Source organism: Eurosta solidaginis, chromosome 3 (assembly GCF_040869045.1).
Source record: "Eurosta solidaginis isolate ZX-2024a chromosome 3, ASM4086904v1, whole genome shotgun sequence".
In the NCBI taxonomy this organism is placed as follows: Eukaryota; Metazoa; Arthropoda; class Insecta; order Diptera; family Tephritidae; genus Eurosta; species Eurosta solidaginis.
This window is the reverse complement of record NC_090321.1, coordinates 101,948,891-101,969,972: the sequence shown is the minus strand read 5'-3', so window position 1 is coordinate 101,969,972 and position 21,082 is coordinate 101,948,891. Positions and strand designations below refer to the sequence as shown.

Here is a 21,082-nt window from a genome sequence, read left to right as displayed (position 1 = left end):
TCTGCATACCCCCTCTAATTTTTTGAGGTATGTTGTTTTTTGTGTGGCTTTCCACCAAACAAGAACTCCATAGTATAGAATAGGGCTTACAATCGCTGTAAAAACCCAATGAGAAAGAGAGGGCGATAGGCCCACGTACACCCCAGCATTCTTTTACATGCATAGAGTGCCGTTGAGGCCTTCTTGACCCTCTCCTCCAAGTTGAGCTTCCATGACAGCTTACTGTCTAGGATGATTCCTAGATATTTTGTGCAAGGTTTCTCCTGTAAGGTCACCGCTCCTAACTTAGGCCTGGTCCAATTTGGGACCTTGTACCTCTTTGTAAACAAGACCATATCCGTCTTCTCCGCATTGACTTTCAGCCCGACATTAGATGCCCAGGTATGAATATCCCGAAGCGCCCGATCAAAGAACTAATCGTTGGAAGGCATTTTCCACTTATGACAATTGCAACGTCATCTGCGTTAGCCGTAAGTTTTACGGGTCCCTCATCGAATTGCCTGAGCAGTTGGTTGATGACCAGTGTCCACAGCAGAGGTGATAGCACCCCTCCCTGCGGCGTGCCCCTGTCCACTGATTTCGTGGCCTCGTACAATCCCCATTGTGATGTAATCTTTCTGCAATTTAGCATGCAGCCGATCCATCTGATTAAGGCAGGATGTACTTTAATGTAATTAAGACCATCCATAATCGCCCATTTTGCAACATTATTGAAAGCCCCGGCAATGTCCAAGAAGACTACTAGAGCATACTCCTTATATTCCAGGGATTTCTCTATGCTTATTACCACCCTATGCAATGCGGTGTCTACCGACTTGCCTTTGGTGTACGCATGCTGTGTTGTGGAGAGCAGCTTTTCATCCACGTTGGACTTTATGTACACATCTATCAGCCTCTCAAAGGTTTTGAGCAGAAATGATGTTAAGCTAATGGGTCTATAGTCTTTGGGATACACGTGACCGATCTTCCCCGCCTTTGGTAGAAAAGCTACACGAGCAGTTCTCCAAGAGTGCGGTACATGATTCAGTCTTATGCACCCATCGAGTATTATTTTAAGTCATTCCACGACCGCCCTACTTGAGACTTGTAGCATGGCCGGGAATATACCATCTGGGCCCGGCGATTTAAACTTAGAAAACGTCTTCACTGCCCACTCGATCTTGGTATCGGTCACCAAGCCCGGCACCACTAGCTCCGTGATCGAAGTGTGAGTGATGTCTGCTGGTTCTTCTAAACCGTCTCCCGATGGGAAATGTGTAACGAGAAGCACCTCAAGGGATTCCTCACTATCACGTGACCATTCCCCGTTCTCTTTCTTTATTAGTCCCTGGACTATGTTTCCCTTTGCTACGACTTTTTTCAACCGTGCTGTTTCACTGGAGCACTCTATGTTCGTACAGAAACTTTTCCATGAGTTTCTCTTCGCCCTGGTAATTTCACGCTTGTAGATCCTCAGTAGATCCCTGTACTCGTCCCGACACGCTTCGCTTTCCGCGGTCTTTGCGAGTTTAAACATTTCTTTTACCTGTCTTCTTAGAAGACTCAGCTCATTGCTCCACCATGGCGGCTTTGCTTTTCCTCTGAATCTTCTTATAGGGCAAGCTTTGTTATACGCAGTCATAAGCGTCCTTGTTAGGAATTCATTCGACTCCTCCAGTTCCTCTACATTAGCAACCTCTTTGGGTTGTCCCAGTTTCGTTTCTACATGTTTCTGGAATTTAGTCCAATTCGTTGCCCTAGGGTTTCTAAAGGTTCCTCCCTTCTCTACCCTCTTTAGTGGGATGCTGAAGCTTATATACGCATGGTCGGAGAAGGATGGTCTATCGAGAACCATCCAATCATACCTTGATATATCACGCTCGGAGCTCAATGTAATATCCAGAACATTGCTGGTTGTTGGACCAATGTATGTAGGAACATTTCCCCTGTTGGCTATCTGCAAATTGGTTTGCAGGATGTAACGTGGGGATTTGCGCTTTATCCACCACCTCAAACACGCGTTCGTGCCTTGCCTTTGGAGGTTTGGAACGACTTCCTCCAGCCACCGCAAGCTCGCGATGTTGTCGCACGCTATCATCTTCACACCATTATACCATCCCCCCGAATCAAAGGTTGGAGGGGGCTTACTTGGTTGTTCCCGCATCATCTTAAGCATTAAGCTAATAAGCTCCCTTTCCACAGATCTCCACCTTTCAGTAGTCATTTGTCCGAACGGACTGCTACGATCAACCAGCGCCACAGTCAGTGACTGCTTTGCCACATCACTCATCTTCTCGGGAAAAGCAGAAGTCTTAGTGTTATCTCCCTTTGGAACCTCCGAGAACACCGGAGTCTTCGCGTTAACTCCCTTTAGCGCCTCCGAGAAAGCCGGAGTCTTAGCGTTATCTCCCATTTGCTTATCTCCTACTTCCGTAGTTGGAACTTCCCTCTGACTGGCAGCTTTCGAGGTAGTTGCTACCTCGCTATTGGAACCCATCTGTCTTACAGCTTTGGGCCTACTTGTCTTGTCCATGCGACTGCCCTGCCTCGCGGCTCTAGGACTGGGTCCTTTCTGCCTCTTGAAAGCAGGCTTGTCGCCTTCTGCCGAACGTTGCCTCTTCATTCTGCCATTCGACGCTTCTTCCTCCTCGTACCGGTTGCAGAACCGAGGGTTTCTCGCAGCAAACCTTCTCTCCTCGATCTCCACTTCTGTTTGGTCGACCACTGCTCCCAAGCGTTGTACAATTCTTAGTGCTGCACGGTACTGCGAGAGAGCTCTTTTACTTCCTCTGCTCCGTACCCTTCTCCACTCTTCTACTCCGTTTTCATTTGTGTGCTTCTCCAACACGGAGTTCATTGAATCAGCACTATTCTCGCTCCCCGAGTCCGACGCATCGCTTAATTCGTATTTGTCGTCCTTGGATTGCGACTCAGTCCTCCTCTTTACATCCTCCTTATTACATTCAGGTAATGAGTTGTTCATCTTGGTCGTACGACCACCTGCCCGACAAGGCGGGCTCAGCGGTCCAGTATTATATACGGGGAAAGATCCGTCCGCCACAGCAGCGCCCCTTACTGCGGTAAGGCCATAAATACTTCCCGAGATGGCCCGGTATCGGGAAGGCTCCGTTCGAATACAGCCGAATTTATCCCCTGGCTGCAAATCGTCCAATAGGCACGGTCCGCATAACACCCTGGATTAGGGGGTTGGCAGTTCTTGGTCACCGACATCCCGCCGCCCTCCTATGAGGCGAAACGGCGTAGATGTCAGCCCTAAACAGCTCCGCCTCATAGTCGGGCGCTATGGAGTTCGGCTAAGCCCTCACACCAACGACAAGGTGCCTACCCTAGTGAGGGGTTAACACGATAACTTGTGCAAAAATCGATATATCTTTACTAAACTCAGTTCACGTACTTATCTGAAGTAACTTTGTATTGGTGTAAAAAATGGCCGAAATCCGACTATGACCACGCCCACTTTTTCGATATCGAAAATTACGAAAAATGAAAAAAATGCCATAATTATATACCAAATACGAAAAAAAGGGATGAAACATGGTAATTGTATTGGTCTATTGACGCAAAATATAACTTTAGAAAAAAACTTGGTAAAATGGGTGTGACACCTACCATAATAAGTAGAAGAAAATGAAAAAGTTTTGCAGGGCGAAATCAAAAGCCCTTGGAATCTTGGAAGGAATAATGTTCTTGGTATTACATATATAAATAAATTAGCGGTATCCGACAGATGATGTTCTGGATCACCCTGGTCCACATTTTGGTCGATATCTCGAAAACGCCTTCACATATACAACTAAGGGCAAATCCCTTTTAAAACCCTCATTAATACCTTTAAGTTGATACCCATATCGTACAAACACATTCTAGAGTCACCCTGGTCCACGTTTATGGCGATATCTCGAAAAGACATATAGAACTAAGGCCCACTCCTTTTTAAAATACTCATTAACACCTTCCATTTGATACCCATATCGTACAAAAAAGTTCTAGAGTCACCCCTGACCCACCTTTATGGCGATATTTCGAAAAGGCGTTCACATATAGAACTAAGGCCCACGCCCTGTTAAAATACTCATTAACACCTTTCATTTGATACCCATATAGTACAAACAAATTCTAGAGTCACCCCTGGTCCACGTTTATGGCGATATCTCGAAAAGACGTCCACATATAGAACTACGGCCCACTCCTTTTTAAAATACTCATTAAAACCTTTCATTTGATATCCATATCGTACAAACAAATTCTAGAGTCACCCGTGGTCCACGTTTATGGCGATATCTCGTAAAGGCATCCAACTATAGAACTAAGGCCCACTTCCTTTTAAAATACTCATTAACACCTTTCATTTGATATCCATATAGTACAAACAAATTCTAGAGTCACCCCTGGTCCACGTTTATGGCGATATCTCGAAAAGGCGTCCACACATAAAACTAAGGCCCACTCCTTTTTAAAATACTCATTAGCACCTTTCATTTGATACCCATATCGTACAAACAAATTCTAGAGACGCCCCTGGTCCACCTTTATGGCGATATTTCGAAAAGGCGTCCACCTATAGAACTAAGGCCCACGCCCTTTTAAAATACTCATTAACACCTTTCATTTGATACCCACATTGTACAAACGCATTCTAGAGTCACCCCTGGTCCACTTTTATAACGATATTCCGAAAAGGCATCCACCTATAGAACTAAGGCCCACGCCCTTTTAAAATACTCATTAACACCTTTCATTTGATACCCATATCGTACAAACAAATTCTAGAGTCGCCCCTGGTCCACCTTTATGGCGATATTTCGAAAAGGCGTCCACCTATAGAACTAAGGCCCACGCCCTTTTAAAATACTCATTAACACCTTTCATTTGATACCCATATAGTACAAACAAATTCTAGAGTCACCCCTGGTCCACGTTTATGGCGATATCTCGAAAAGGCGTCCACATATAGAACTACGGCCCACTCCTTTTTAAAATACTCATTAAAACCTTTCATTTGATATCCATATTGTTTAGGCCCGACGCCTAAATTCTCATTAATTTGCGCCACCCTAATAGCACCATATTATCGACGCCTAGTTTGCCCACCTGCATGTATATGTGTACATAGGTAGGGTTATGTTGTCCGTACACATACACATGCATGCCGGTACAACTATGTGGGGAAGCTTCCCCTTAAAACCGGAGACTTTTTCCGCGGTTCAACGGTTGTCCTCGACAAGGCAACCGTCTACTTTTCCAGCGATCGTTGAGCGAACTACAACCAGACGTCCGAGGAGCCCCGCCACATTTGATTACAAAAGGTAAATTATTGTACTAATTTTAATTTTCACTTCAAATAAAATCATCATTATAACGAGAAATATCTCTCGCCTCCTTTTCTTTTCTTTTTAAATTTAACCCAAACGCAATTGTGGTGCCTCCACTCCGTTGCCGAGTTTGCGACACACCACAATTGTTCATGTTTTTTCGAAAAATAATTCGTTGAAATTTGGTATGATTGTCGTTCATCCAAATCTGCCTATACATTTTCTCTATATCACTGTTGAAGACGTAGCGATAAAGTCTCCAACGAATGATAAGAGTCGGGATATCTGCTTGGAGTACCGGGCCTGGGAGCAAAACCTCGTTCAGACTTGTACCATTAGCAGTCGGACTTGAAGCGTTGAAAACGACCCGGACTTTAGTAGTTGTGCTTTCCGCCTTTACCACGGCGTGATGGGGCAGGAAATAATTATCAGGGTCATCTGCTGCGACTGTACCATTAATTTTGTGCATATGTCCGAGCGTCTGGTATTCTGAAAGTACCCTTATGTATTCATTCCCTAACTCCGGATTTTTCGTTAACCACGTTTCATTTCGATAGAATTGCGAGCATGCGCGTTTACGGGACCCTGCTAATTTTCGTTCTTTCGGGTATTCCTGTCTAAATGGGAGTGAAACGACATATCTTCCATCCTCATTTCCCTTTGTGGTTCCTCTACATAATTTTTCACAATATCTGTCATCGTCGCTAGGGCTTTTAATTTTCGGTACATTTTCCAACTCCCAAAAGGCTTTTAGTTGGTTGTCCAACGCGACCTCGTTGTAAAACGACACGATGCTCTTCGTTGGATTCGGTGCTTCAATACGACCGGTTAGTATCCAACCGAACACTGTCTCTTAGGCCAGAAGTGTATTAAGTTCATTCTTTTTTAGACCGCTTAATATAATTTGGGGATATATGTCTCCACCAAGTATGAGGTCTACATCTTCATTGACGTAGAACCTCTTGTCTCCCAAAACTAAGTCTGGGAATGCCTGCATAGTCATTGTTTCGATATGGCAGGATGGCAGATTCCCAGTTAGTTTGGCTAAAATTAGAACAGGAGTAGTCAAGCTAAAGCATGTGTCCACTGGTGAACGTAGCTCGATGGTGGATGCCTCTTTAACTTGAGCAGATACTGCATTGGCGATGCCTGAAACTTGGGCATGCATTTTCCTTGCTGGCAAATTGATTCTGCGATTGAGTCTTTCTGTCATGAAGGAACATTCAGACCCTGAATCAATTAATGCCCGCGCTGAGAAGTCGGTACTATTATGGTGAATGTGTACGCGAGCAGTTCCTAATAGCATGCCTGTGCTGGAAGTAGCATGACAGGAATTTACATTCTGATTCGCAGAAGAATTTAGTTGCCCCGATTCCTGTCTTCTTTGTGCTTGTGCTGAAGTCGACGGAATATTATCCGCGTCATTAAATGGATTGCACCTCGTAGTTCGCTGAACTGTATCCGCATGCAGGAGCGTGTGGTGACGAGAGTGGCATTTGGGGCAGTTTTACGAACTGGCGCACTTCGTCACTGTGTGTCCTGGGGATAAACAGTTCAGGCATCCCCCCGTGGATTTGATGAAGTTGATTCTCTCCACTGGGGTCAGATCACAGAATCGGGGACAATTCCGTAACCTGTGTTCAGCTTTGCACATTTTTCAAAAAACCCTTGATGTTGATTTTGAAGTAGGTTTTGATACCTTCGTTTGGAAGGCACCAAGTCTTTTTATCGGGGTTTCGGTTGTATACCGAGTATTTGATGGCTTTTGTCCCTTTTGGGCGTTAGTGCCAGTGAAGCTAGACACTGTTTCCAGTGTCTGAAACCTATTTGATAGAAATTTGTCCATATCTTCCCACTTAGATATGTCCATTTTATGGTCTATGCTTTGTTCCCTTTCCGGTAACTTTGTCGAACACAAATAGGTTAGTATTGCATCCCAATTGGATATGTCGATTTTGTGACACTTGAGGGACGATAGACAATTTTTTATATCGCTATGTAATTTCTTTAACGCGCTGCCACACTCGCTCTCTACCTTCTTTAAATTAAAAAGAATTTGTAATTGCGTGTTGACTAATATACGCTTGTTTTCATACCTTTCATAGAGGTTTTTCCAGGCCATATCGAACCCATCATTTGTTAGAGGGCATTTTTTGACAATATTTTTGGCCTCGCCCTGTGTCTTGTTGTTCAGATGGAACCCCCCCCCCCCCCCCCCCCCCTGTAGGTCGGAATTATTTACGTATGTGGCCGTAAACAGGTCACGAAAGGTTGGCCATGATAAATAGTCACCTCTGAAAATCTCCGTGTCGCAAGGAGGGAGGCGGATCTTATGCCCGCGAGGTGCGGCTGGGGGTGCTTGCTCCGAGATAGCACTATTTTCTACTTTTTTAAATTTCTCTGCCTCAGCAGATATTGTGGATAACCATCGCATATATATTGCGTAGGTAGACATGTGTTTTTTCCGGATGGCCAACACATCATTTGCGTCGACATCGTCTGCTCCCATCAGTGAGTCAAACACAGACTTAACCTTCTTCCATAAGGAGCGCAACTCTTCTTGCTGTATCGCAAGAGTGTGCTTATTATGACTTTCCTCTGAAATAAGGCTGTACTGCTGTTCAAACTCTGAGATTAACTCAGCTGATCGGATATAATTTTCCATTTTCTCAACAAATTATTCCTACCCAACTAAAAACAAATTAATCCTTTTAACAAAAAATGGAGACAATGTTTTAAAAGATCGCTTTTATTTATTTAGGTAGGTCAGACTTGGCAGACTCGTCTGATTTTTTAGGACAAACAAATTTTTGAAAGATCTACTCGCCACCCAAACGTATATGTATTTATGTGTATTTATACTGACTTTGTGTTAATTACGGTGTCCTAGTAGATTGTGCGCGATTTATGTGGTTTGGGTCAGACTTGGCCGAATCGTCTGAATTTTCCCAGGGAAGAATAAAACACCCGTGTGGCTTACTCTCCACCCGTACGCAAATTTATATATGTATGTATGTATGGTTGTGTGTGTTAATTTATTTTTAAGGGGTTGTGGCTCAGATAAGGAGCAAAGTGCAGAGTTCGCGATATAATAAAACGTCTCGACCTAGTGAAAATTACCAGTGCCAAAATTTGTGAAACTAGATTATTGTGTTCGTCAGTGGATATACGTGCAGAGTCACTGTAGTTGCTTTCAATAAATATTTGATGCTTTTCAAAAAGTGGGGTTATGGTACACTTGTGTATCAAGTTGCCGTGGTCGTGGGATACTCCGGATCGACGCACGGTAGGGGAAAAGCAATTGCACAAAACAAAAATTGAGGCACTATATCGCACAGACTGGTCACTGATAATTTTCACTTTCCACTGTTTAGTGGTTCGGAACACTCGCGGCACTTTTAAAATAAAAAAACTAACCACAAACTAACCAAAAAAAAAAAAAGTGGCAAGAAATATATACACTTACGTACGTAGCTGCGTGAAGTTAGTAGTGATTTGTATTGCACGAGTATACCAATTGTTGTGTATATGTGGAAATAAAAACTGGTATCACCTCTTTCCGCTTAATTTGGAAGGCGCGTATCTCCAAGATTATCCCAAAATATCACCAAAAAATGCGTATTAAGTGTAAAATTTAATGTATGTGGACTGTATCTTTGTATTGGCGTTGGTTCCTTTTTCGGGGAGAAGGACCACATGACAGCCCCACTGATATTTTCAATCCCACTAGCACAGTGCGTGAGTTAACAATTGAACGTATAATTGAAGCTCAGGAAAAAGTGCTCGTTTGCCTGCATGGCGTTCTATAAGCCTTAAGTGTTTTGGATCATCTGTGTTTCTTGTCGTATTATGGGTGACAAGCCCTGAGATCCATTGTTTATGAGGCACTAGATGCCCACTTGGGTTACGCAAGTGTTAATTAAATACCTAAATAGTTTACATACGCACAAATATATATGTCTACATATACACTTACCTGATTACGCCAAGCATTAGTCCGAATCTTATCTTCTAAATGGTGAATGTGATTATAGGGGCTGTTCTGCGCCCCACAGTAGCGACATCCAGTGCAGGTGCCGGTCCAATACAAGGAACTGTGTACCCCAACCCGCCACCGGCAACCATACCCAACGTTAACTTGCTTAACACACATATATAGTTTCATTTGCTACAATGCAATAAACTTAAATGTTCCTATGGATTGATTAAATGTTATACAGAGAGATGTTACATAATAAAAAGGTCAACTTACTTAATATAGTTATCCATGAATTTTTTATGAAATTCACTACGCAGTGAATCGTCAATGAAATTTGACCTCTTTTCACGTTCAGTGCGTGCGCAATTTTTAAAGCCAACATCCTCATCCCAAAGTCGTAAACGCGATGTAAAAACTTTCTACTATCAATTTGCATGCGAATGTGAAGATGAGGAGCTACGCGAGCTTTTGTTGGAGCATCTACAGAAAACGGATCCCAAAAATTATGACGAAGATATTGTGCAACTGCAATTTTACTGGGATTTGCTACAGCAGCTGCCAAATTCCGGTGAACTATTCGCGAAATGCAAGACACAATTGCGGCGTGTTAACATCGAAACCTTGGTGCACTGTGATGACGCATACATGAATCGCTTATTAGCGGATTTATATTTTGTAAATAGAAATCGATTACTGATACAATACTTAAACAAATCCAGTCTGTGGAATTATTTAGTTGAAAATGCAGAGCTGCAATATTTGGTACGTTGGTGCACCTTGGGCCTCCCAAAAAGCAGGCACAGCCGCAGGGGAATTATATTGAATATTTGAGTTATTTATTCCACAGTTTAGATGTTAGAACGTTACCAAAAGCTGCAAATAATCAGGAATTTCACAAAATTCGTTACAATATTTGACTATTGATTGACTTTGTATCTTTTGCGCATTTTCCCTTAGTGTTACCAGTTAATCCAGCGAAGGAGCGACTGTTATAACTTGTTGCAAGACAAAAACCGTGTAATTGGTTAAGCGTCAATTGAGTCAGACACTTCTGGCGTTTACTTTTCTGAAAATATCACTGTGTTGGTTCCTTTAAGCACTCTCGTGAGTTTATGTGTTCCCTTTACAAAAATTGTTTCCACTGAATAGGGGAAGAGGTCTCATAGCTAAAAGTAGATCAACTTCACATAGCGCGGGGTGACTTAGTTAGAATTTAGGCTTGATTGTAAAATTTATCTCAGAAAAGAAAACGTCATTTGTATGTCGCACGCTAATTGGTGTGCTAAGTTTAACACTAAAGAAAATGCAACTGCAATTAATTTACAATAAACACCAACATCTCACATCAGATACCTCGTTTTAAAATATGTTTCATCAATATATTGGCAAAATGCAACCAATTGTTTAAACTTCTGTACTGTATGTGCTAAAGCCATATTTGGTAAATTTGTTGTTAAGATCGCAAAAGGGTGTCCAAAAGCGATAGCATCCAATTAGCACGGCTGATCGTAATAAAAGAATGGTGTTTGTGGTGATTCTTCCAGTTTTAATGTTAATGTTTCACAACATTTCTCCACTTTTTCGATAACTTCATCAATTGTCATATCATTCCATTGATACACTTTCAGCATACGTAATGCATTGCGCCGTTTAGCATAGTTTTGCATTACATTTAATGGCCATGGAAATACGCAACCATTGCGTGGTGCTGTTACTTCCTCGTATACGCTTTTATTTACAAAACTGATATACAACTCAGCCATTGTGAGAATGTTTTCAGCTAATGAAACATATGTACGCATATCAGCTTTGATATCATCATATAGCCATTGTCCAATAGCTGAAATTTATGTTCAACAAATTTTACTATGGGTTCAAAATCAGTCACAGTAAAAGCGTTAGCACGTAGAAATGGTAATTTTGTCATACGTCCACCTGGTGACATAAACTCAGCATTTGCATACGAACGCACCTCAAATGGTAGTTCGCACATTTTTAAATATGCCTTAACTGCTAAGCAGCTCGCTTGTTCTGGCAGAAGTATTTGCTCTGCTTCATATGGCTGGTAGAGTATTAGAGTTACTGTTTTGCAGTTGGATGCTTGAACCTGAAATGAAATAAAAGAATACAAAATTAGAAAAATTTATAAAAGTATAAAAAGGGAACGTACTAGTATACTTACCCAGCACATTTTTCTTCATAAAGAAAATTCATTCAAAAATGTCGGTATACTTATTTCCATGAATGAATGACATTTTTGAATGAACGAATCAAGGTTGCCACTCGATGACATTTGCTTTTGTCTTTTCTTACGCCGTGAACACATTGCGCGCGACCCCATGGGATCACAAAGTGGATCCACGGGATCCAACAAACTAGAGTGTTAGGACCCAAACAACTACTTTTTTTCGACAAATGAGACTTTTGCTTTTTTACTCTAACAATGTGGTGCATAAAAACACAATCGGAATCAGCTTTCTTGTGGAAAAAAAAAGTGAACCACTCGAGACCGAAATGATTTTCGATTTTATTTGCATGGTTTTCTTTGTTGACGGGTTAGTGAAAAATCAAAATGTCAAACATAAACAAAATATGTCCCGCGACACGTTCAGGATAGAAACTGTTTTTGTGTTTTTTTTTTGAAGTTCTGACACAGTTTCGTCAGTCCTTTTAGCCTGGAACCCAAAACAAGTCCTACGCGAACCAGGGAGGTGCCCGACACACCCTATCAACCGCCATGGTTCGGGACACACAAAAATAAAACAAACAACCAGAGAAAAAAAAAGGAAAAAACTTTGTCCATTCACCGTCCAACAATTACCATATATTTGTTCAAAATTATATTCACACACCACCAAAGCCAGAAACCGACTTGATCCCGCTTACTGCGAGCTATGCTTTCGCTGGCGATGCAACCCCAGCGAGGAAGCCGAGGGGTATCGCCTCCCGCAGCTGCACTTATAGGGTGCGAAACCCATGTGGAGGTTGAGGTGGGCCTTCAATGTGGTAAAGCAGCTGAGCGTGGGCCCACACACCCGGCACACAAATTCCTGGCCGCCCGCGGAGTCTGCGCGCACCCAAAGGACCCCCGATAAAAGCGGGTATACCACGAGGGTCCCTCGTCATAATACCGCACCTTCAAGATTATACGGTTGTAGTTCCGTGGCACATTCAAGAATGTGACGCGAAGATTGGGACGAAGTTCGAACGATGCTCTGAAACGAAAAGAAAAGAGAGTTGTATCATTATATTATGGAAGATGATCCCATAACCAACAAAAAAGGGACTACAACCCACATACTCACATGCTTTTTCTCCTTGGGTGAAACTTGCCACTTCGCTTGTCACGCTATAAATGCCGGTTATGTGCACAGACTCAGCGAGTATAACAACACAAATATACGATGCTGCCAGACAAACAACAGCAAATGAGTAACACCAAAAGCGCTGATCACATGAACAGCGGTCGACGACAAGCCGAATTTCACAAAACAAAATACAAAAAAAAAAAAATGATTCAATCTACAAATTTTTCTCTTCGTCCAAAACGTATATTTATTTTTTTTCTTTACATAGCACACAATTTGCTGTTCAAACATTTTTGTGGCGGGCAGAAAAGTTGTCGGTTTTTTAGCACCAACAATACAAATAACAATGACTCGCAAGATCCCACATGATACACTCTCTACCCGGTTCGGTACCAAAATGTGAGTACCAAGCAACTTAAATGTCAATTTTTCTGCAGCACTAGTATGCCTGACTAGCTGAAGCGCTACCGGATGACACAAAATTAAACAGAATAAGGCACTAATGACCCAGGCACATAACGTGCGGGGAAAGAAGCAACGCACATAACGTACGCGAGATGAATATATTCTCGTAGGCTTTTAGACATGTTTTCACCCTACTCACGCGCGAAATTTCAAAAGCGCCGATAATAGAATTGGGGCTTACTCGCCACCGAAAGCGTGACACAGTCATAACAACTCAACGAGTTTCCTTTATTTTCTTCCATACTCTCAATAGAATGACTCGTTACGCTTCGCTAAGAAGGAGGACTGAGCGCCAGGCCGCTCGTTACCCAAAGCCGTGCCACTTATGCGACGCGAAACACCCAATCAGGTCATGCCCGATCTACCGCGCGAAGTCACCGCTGCAACGACTGCGCGAAATTATAAAGGCCAAGTACTGCATAAACTGCCTTTCAATGGTACATCGTGCCAAAGACTGCACTAGCAAAGGAAGGTGCCGAAGATGTGGTAGCAATCATCATACCACGCTGCACCTTTCCATGGAGGACTTGTCGTCCGAGCCAGAGCCGCCGAAGAGCTGATACCAGCTAGTCATGGAAGAAGAGGGAGAAGGTTATAAGCGGATGCCTACGATGGAAGAGGTGGACGACGGGATGATGGATGAGGCGCTGTCTCTCCACGCGTCCGAGTCGGCCTTTGCAGAAGAACCACAACTGCCATCCGGGAGTGGAGCGGGCTCCCATATAGTAAATTCCGACACTAGGGGATCGGACCCACGGCCGTTCCGACCCCTATTATCACACGAACGACGAGGAAAAAGTGGAGCGGAATCACGGCCGTTCCGCCCACCTACGCAACAACGCACGCAAGCACATCGACCAACGCGCGATCGTAGACTGGCCCCTCGGCCGCGCCAGCTACACGAGATACGACACGTGAAGGAAGACCATCGAGACGGTAAACTGGCCACTCGACCGCGCCAGCTACCCCAACACAGTTCCTTCCGGAACGGGGTCATTCCGGCCCGCGCCTCAGCCGGCCCAACTCTTCGGCCCATGGCTGCTCTGGCGCCAACTGCGATCGTGAAGGTGGAAGCCGGAGGGCGTCTGCACCTCATTCGTGCACTCATAGACGCATGTTCCCCCCGCACAACGATCGACCGCAGGCTGGCGCGAGAGTTAGCACTGCCGACAACCAACGCCGACGGCGAAACAGGTTGTTTTATTCGTTTTAGAGGCAAACATGGGCAGAGTAAGACGGTGACGACTCACGCAGTCTGCGTCCAGGAGTTCAGGCGCGTTAGTCCAACTTACAACGTCGACCCCAGCGTCGCGGCTCCTTACGAGCACATCCGTCTTGCGGACCCCCACTTTTATGCGTCCACCCCAATTCGCCTCGTTCTAGGCGGCGACGTCTACGCCGAAATCATGACGTCGGGCACATTGCCACCATCCTTCGGATCGCTGCTCGCGCAAAGCACGATCTTCGGGTGGGTACTCTCGGGGACCCACCCGATCTGATATACCTCAATGGCTATTTAAAGTTAGTTAGCTGATGATATGCTTATACATGTACATTGTACTTTTCTCGAAATAAATGAAGTTTATATAAATGGCAAGAAATATATGTTACGGTTTCCATTAATTTTTTTTCTATCGTCCTAGCTCTAGGTCACGGCGAAGGCAAGGAGGATGCCGTCGCGCCATCCGGCGCGCACCATTTAATTTTAGAATCTAGTTTTAAGACAAACCGTGGTCGGGGACGCTCGGGCGGAGTCTGGGCTGTTGCGTATCGCAAGGGGGCCGGCATGTTTAGGCCCGACGCCTAAATTCTCATTAATTTGCGCCACCCTAATAGCACCATATTATCGACGCCTAGTTTGCCCACCTGCATGTATATGTGTACATAGGTAGGGTTATGTTGTCCGTACACATACACATGCATGCCGGTACAACTATGTGGGGAAGCTTCCCCTTAAAACCGGAGACTTTTTCCGCGGTTCAACGGTTATCCTCGACAAGGCAACCGTCTACTTTTCCAGCGATCGTTGAGCGAACTACAACCAGACGTCCGAGGAGCCCCGCCACATTTGATTACAAAAGGTAAATTATTGTACTAATTTTAATTTTCACTTCAAATAAAATCATCATTATAACGAGAAATATCTCTCGCCTCCTTCCTTTTCTTTTCTTTTTAAATTTAACCCAAACGCAATTGTGGTGCCTCCACTCCGTTGCCGAGTTTGCGACACACCACATGTGCCATGTGGACTGTATCTATAGGTCGCTGGTTCGTATCCGGCTCGAAGGACCATGAACAATTGTGGTGTGTCGCAAACTCGGCAACGGAGTGGAGGCACCACAATTGCGTTTGGGTTAAATTTAAAAAGAAAAGAAAAGGAGGCGAGAGATATTTCTCGTTATAATGATGATTTTATTTGAAGTGAAAATTAAAATTAGTACAATAATTTACCTTTTGTAATCAAATGTGGCGGGGCTCCTCGGACGTCTGGTTGTAGTTCGCTCAACGATCGCTGGAAAAGTAGACGGTTGCCTTGTCGAGGACAACCGTTGAACCGCGGAAAAAGTCTCCGGTTTTAAGGGGAAGCTTCCCCACATAGTTGTACCGGCATGCATGTGTATGTGTACGAACAACATAACCCTACCTATGTACACATATACATGCAGGTGGGCAAACTAGGCGTCGATAATATGGTGCTATTAGGGTGGCGCAAATTAATGAGAATTTAGGCGTGGGGCCTAAACACATATCGTACAAACAAATTCTAGAGTCACGCCTGGTCCACGTTTATGGCGATATCTCGAAAAGGCGTCCACATATAGAACTAAGGCCCACGCCCTTTTAAAATCCTCATTAACACCACTCCTTTTTAAAATACTCATTCACACCTTTCATTTGATACCCATATCGTACAAACAAATTCTAGAGTCACCCCTGGTCTACCTTTATGGCGATATCTCTAAAAGGCGTCCACACATAGAACTAAGGCCCACGCCCTTTTAAAATCCTCATTAACACCTTTCATTTGATACCCATATCGTACAAACAAATTCTAGAGTCACCCCTGGTCCACCTTTATGGCGATATCTCGAAAAGGCGTCCACACATTTGATAACCATATCGTACAAACAAATTCTAGAGTCACCCCTGGTCCACCTTTATGGCGATATCTCGAAAAGGCGTCTACACATAGAACTAAGGCCCACGCCCTTTCAAAATACTCATTAACACCTTTCATTTGATATTCATATCGTACAAATTCTAGAGTCACCCCTGGTCCATCTTTATGGCGATATCTCGAAACGGCATCCATCTATAGAACTTAGGCCTACGCCATTTTAAAATACTCATCAATACCTTTCATTTGATACCCATATCGTACAAAATAAATTCTAGAGTCACCCCTGGTCCACCTTTATGGCGATATCTCGAAAAGGCGTCCACCTATAGAACTTAGGCCCACTCCCTTTTAAAATTATCATTAACACATTTCATTTGATACCCATATCGTACAAACAAATTCCAGAGTCAGGCCTGGTCTACCTTTATGGCGATATCCCTAAATGGCGTCCATCTATAGAACTATGGCCCACTTTCTCTTAAAATACTTTTTAATACCTTCCTTTTGATACACATGTCATACAAACACATTCCAGGGTTACCCTAGGTTCTTTTTACAACATGGTGATTTTCCCTTACTTTGTCTCCACAGCTCTCAACTGAGTATGTAATGTTCGGTTACACCCGAACTTAGCCTTCCTTACTTGTTCGTTCTATTTTTAAATGAATCCTGTAACGAACTGATACAACTATAATTACAATTTTTGTAATATTTTAACCGACTAAATACCCGAAAAAGCAACACTACTTTCATTTAAAAAATTCTTTTTGGTTTTAGCTAATTGTAGTTTCACTCCTTTGTTCTATGAGTAGTAATTCCTTCACCCTCTCATATCAATTAATTTAACTTAAAAACAAACTATTTTTTTTAATTCGAAAAAAGTGTATTGTACTATTCATGTAAGCGTGCCTATCAGCTCATTCCTTTTTTTTTACTGTATTAAAAAATAAAATACATTGACAGAAACAATTTTTAAACAGACAACTTGATAAGCAGGCTAACGTGAATAGCACACATATTTTATTTTCTCCTTGCGGACGGGGCCGCGGGAAAAGGCTAGTACTAATAATAAATCAGAAAAAATCCACATTCATAAACCACAAATTTTCTCTGTGGCAGAGATCGTCATCAGGTACCTTTTTTGATACTCTAACATGAGCCGTTTATTTTGAAAGTGGCATAAGTCATTTCCAACTCATGGTCTTAAATGCATTGTTATTTTTGAACGAATGCATATGTATATAGATGGTTCTACAATTATAAAATAATAATAAGAATTGCATCTTTTGGATATTGGACTCTAACAAACTGGAGGCGAGGAGAGATACAAACAAATTATCACTGAACCTAAACGACATGAAATGACTTATGCCACTTTCAAAATAAACGGCTCATATGTATATCCGCAGCAATTTGAGTATGAGTACGTATAAAACAACCAAGCGCCGCTAGCCTGATCTATTCGTTGATATACAAAAATTATTGTGTAAGTATAAGCTATGATGCATATGGATACAAGCTAAAACGGGCTCTCACGAACTATTCTCGTGTTTGGTTTGTTTTCGTATAAAATTTTTCAGTGAAATACGAAGCAAAAGTTTGCTTCGAAGGGTGAATTTCAAAGCGCAACTGCTAGCTCGGCTAATCAGTTATCAGATAAGTGAAAGAAATTGTGCTTTTGAAACGATACGTTGAACCAACTGTCAACAACCCATCGATAAAAACGTTGAGTGAATGGAGCGGAAAATTTTTATGCTCACTAATTTGCCGTAAAGTTGCAACTGTGCGTTCCAAAAAGTTATCACTAATCAACTTCGCCAGCAGTGTTGCTTTGGGAATGCGCCCTATGCTTTGTTAAACTCATTCAAATGAATTTGTATGTATATATGTGCATACACATGTTCACGTATTCTTGCAACAACAAAACGTTAAACACATACATACATATAAATATACAGATTTTCGAGAAAACATATCGTATGTGTTTGTCAAAAGTAGCTTCACTTCGGATATCAGCATCTTCGGTTGTCAGATCTTTCGTGTTCAACGCTAACGCGGTGTCAGGATGAAAAAAGACTCTCAACCAAATTACTGATACGAATCGCTACGTTTGAATAACCCTGACTGAGTATGAGTACACGATTTTTTATATCATGATCCGAATATATTGGGGCATATTCATAATCGAAATAAAATGTGACTAAGTTGAAGCATTTTTGACAGAGAGCATATATAAAATTGTGTCAAACAGTGTTAACTAACTTAAAATCATATTTTATTGTGACTTTGCCTATGTCGCATTCAGTTTACAATTACTGCTCTGTGGGTTAAATCTGTTTTAAAATAATAGCCGTGTTTTTTTTTTTACACGTAAACGTCTATACGCTTATACTTTATATGGACTGCTAAGCGTCAAACTTTAAATACACCTCTGAACTTGCTGCGCATAAAATGTGTACTACTAAATTTCAATACGCATTATACTCAGATGTAACTGAAATAAGTGTTTTTGTTTCACCCTCTACACTACTTCTATGTATTCTATGTGTGTCCAGAATTCATCGCAACTGATTTAACTATATGTTATACACAGGCATACAACAGAAGGTCGTGTCTCCGCTTTTCGGTACACCCTGTAGCTGTAGCTAGTTGTTTAACCACTGCCGCTAGATGGGTCTCTATCTAAGCGAGGATAGGCGTTTTTTTCCAGCGCAAACGTAAAAGTATACGCGTGTATAAAAAAACGGCTAATATTCCAACTTTCGCTTAGCTAAAATTCCATCGCCAAAAATCTGTAAAACAAAATCAAGTGCGCAGAAAAGTATGCAACACTTACCGATAACAGCCTAGCCGCGTTAGCGTTCGTTGTATTACAGAATTTTTACACTTTGAAATGAAGGTTGCATTCCTTTGAGTCTCCGCTTTCACCATCTGGATTAACAAAGTCATGAGCCTGGGCATTCGCGCAATTTAGTAATGTAAATTGCATGGCGCCAGCGCCAATGCGGTGCCAGCTCAATGGTAGCTCATTGACGAAATGACTCCAAGCGAATTTTTGACGCTACTTAGTAGTGAGTGCGTAGTACATTTCACTTGCGCTATTGAGTGAAAGACTTTTGTGTGTCAGGCACGAGTTTGGTGTTATTGGCGCTACTGGCAATGATGACACTGAGCTGATGACGGTAGCGCTGGTAATTCAGCTTTTTAATCAGGGAAAGAATTGATGACCCGTGTAAATTATTATGGCTTTGGCCTTCTAAATTATTATGGTGTATTTGTATGTATATTTTAGATTTAATGCACAATTAATATATGTGTGTTTGAACGGCCAAATAATAACAGTAGTATTGCTAAAGCTGCTTAGTTGATGGAATGTCGCTAATTTCCTAGCGATGATCAGCAGATTGTCTATATTTCGTTCAACGGATGCGCGAAATTGCCACATCTGCTCAGATTTTCCATTCTTGATTTAACTTAAGCTGTTATGCCAATATTTTTCAGCCAGCTTTTTTCAAATAGGTAATTTTTCCAAAAACAAAATAAATTACAGAAAAGATTATAGAGTTAAACAGCCTTAAAAATTCAGATACAACAGAGGGTTGTGTCTTCGCTTTTCGCAAGCGTGAGATTCACCACGCGTGATACGCGTGATTCACCACGTCTAAATATCACAATCCACGGATAGGTACCGGCGCGTTTGTATGGGACTTAGGCTGTTATGCCAAAGTAAACACAAATCTTTACCGATAACTGTGCTATCGATTAATTTATCGAATTCTAACAAAGTAATATTGCATGTGTGCAAAATTTCAGCTCAATAGGACACCGGGAAGTGTATCAAATTTAACTTGCAAGATTCCATTACATACACCAGCCAAGTGAAGGTAAATAAAAGCTTATAAAAAACTCGATGGTTTAGCTACTAAAGGCGACATCGATGAGCTGAAGCCAACGGTTGGTGTCCAAATTGAGCGCCTTAAAGCTGAAAATGAGGAACTAAGAGCTGAGTTGACTCTGCTTAAACGTGAAAGGGAGTTAGACAGGATGGATTTAAATCGCCTGGTGAACGAGTGTAAGAAGAAAAATGTTATTATAAGAGATGTGCCAGAAGATGCCTCTCCTAAACCAGCGGTACAAAAGCTATGCGGCGAGAAGCTAAATATGCAACATGTTCAAGTCCGAGAGGCGCGCAAATTGTATAGCAGAAGCCAGAAAATGGGCGTGATAGCAGAGTTTGTTTCAGCAAAGATGGCTAGTGATGTCCTCAAAAATGCTAAGAAATTATCTGGGACGTCAATCTTTATAGAAAAAGACCTAACTGAAGAGAAGCAGCAGCATAAAAGTACTGCTCCATTTGAAAAAGGATCTTCTGCGGCTGGACAGCTCGCACAACATTAGAATAAGAAACGATGCTATGTGCATCAATCAAAAACGGATGGCGTTTAACACAGATCGAGTTTTAATGTGCGATGGAAAGCCAGCTGAGGTTTTGCTTCGAAGCCTCTATGGCGGAAACCTTAGCAAAGTAGATATTACCTATGATAGCATCTTGAGTAAGATTACCACAAAAAACTAAGATTTTTATGTAGTAGCTATTTAAGTTTAAATCAGCCCTTGCCTACATGTGTTTTAAATGATGACACTGTATCGAGCCCTAGAGAAGCCCAAAAAAATCTCACCGTTTTATAGTACAATATAGCTAATTTGAATAGCAAATTTAAACTTGGTGATGCATTTACTTATATCCAAAGTTTTGATATATTCTTTTTATTTGAAACGCATGTTTTGGCTGAGGATAGATCGAAGTTCTTTCACCTTTTTAAAGAGTACCATTTGCACTGGATTGATGCAACGAAAGCACATAGGGCTGGTCGTGCTAGCGGTGGTTGCTTGTTTG

At 42.2% G+C, this 21,082-nt stretch overlaps 1 protein-coding gene and 1 pseudogene across 16 annotated transcripts in view; one reads left to right on the top strand and one right to left on the bottom strand.

Moving 5' to 3' along the window:
* Rgk2 (Rad, Gem/Kir family member 2) overlaps positions 1–21,082 on the top strand; it is a 694,072-nt gene that overhangs the window by 361,804 nt on the left and 311,186 nt on the right. The gene's annotated exons all lie outside the window — the stretch shown is intronic.
* LOC137247290 (metaxin-2 pseudogene) lies at positions 10,632–11,482 on the bottom strand (annotated as a pseudogene).